This window comes from Rhagoletis pomonella, unplaced genomic scaffold (assembly GCF_013731165.1).
Source record: "Rhagoletis pomonella isolate Grant_MI unplaced genomic scaffold, Rhpom_1.0 Rhpom_scaffold_00005, whole genome shotgun sequence".
Classification (NCBI taxonomy): Eukaryota; Metazoa; Arthropoda; class Insecta; order Diptera; family Tephritidae; genus Rhagoletis; species Rhagoletis pomonella.
The window spans coordinates 25,709,649-25,711,062 of NW_023458559.1; positions in this window are offsets into that span (position 1 = coordinate 25,709,649).

Here is a 1,414-nt window from a genome sequence, read left to right on the forward strand (position 1 = left end):
GTCATCGCCGCCAGTCACCAAGAAATTTCCACTTGGGTGAAATGCAACATCATTCTCCGGCGACGAATGCACTGTATTAGCTCGCCTTCAGCTTTGTCAAATATCTTAACGCGGTTACAACTTAATGCTAAAGCCACCAGATTGACGTCTGGATGCCATGCCAGCTGTCGTCCCATACCTCTTCCCCCGGTGAACGTTCGCATACATACGCCTGAAAATGTATCGCAAATTCTTAACTTGTCGCCGCACGATGAAATGAACTTACCATTAGGGCTGAATTTTGCTGCGCGCACCCATTTGTGTGTATTTTGAATCAGTATTTTGATGGCTGTTCGCCATTTTTTCTAGTCTGCAAACGAATAAGCTGACGAAGAAGCAAACAAATTCAAGCACATTGTTGCATTCTACCGTACATATTAAAATCTTAAAACATATGTGAAAAACTTTTATAATCTGAATATTTCTAATGTCGCAATCAAAACCAAATTTTATAAATAGCATTTTTAAAAAGCAATAATCTAATATTTTTCAAGTTTTTGGGCATATATGTTACCATTTGAGCAACAAATACTACCAAGTTTTAAGAGACTATTTAATGCAACTCAGGTCAAAAAAGCGCACTTTAGAGCAAAATAAGCAACTCTAAAAAACAGATGATCGCAGCTGTGGCCCAGGATGACGTCTATTGCTAAGATATCTCACTTGTATTTGTACACAATGCTCCGGATTGCAAATGAAACATTTTTTTTTAAATGCCGCGCGTTAGAATAAAATAAACACCTTTGCAATTATATTTCGATGCAGCCTTAATTGATATACTTTTTCTTGAAGTATTTGAAGACACTAAGAAAACATGTGTTTCGCCACTTTGAAATAGCAATGATTGCCAGCTCAAATACTATGGCAATGTCGCAATTTTGTCGCAAGATAGTTTCCATACAAAAGTAATCAGCTGTGTCGCAAGGTGGCAAATTTTGCGACAAATTCGACATTTGAAACAACTTTGCGACATTTCATGAATTCCACAAATATAAAGTGTGCCAGCTAGCAATGACCATGATGCAATAATACAAGGTGGTATCAATTGTGACAGCTCGATTTGACACTGCCTTAGCTCAGTAGAACGAGAAGAAAAACGGGAAGAAGCCCCATTTGGGGGAAAAATATAAAATTTCACATTGTTTCCTAAACAAAATTAGCTTTTTTATAGTATATTCGTAATGAAATGAAATAAAATAAGATAAAATACCTTTTTAAGAAAAGAAAAGTGTATACTGAGAAAAAATCAAAAAATATTCAACTATATTATTAGGCAAAGAATTGTTAAAGAAGTAACACTGTGTCAGCTAAGGCAGTCAATATGGCGGCAAGAACGATAGAATACAAGATTGCGCATTCCCGCAGAATGACATTT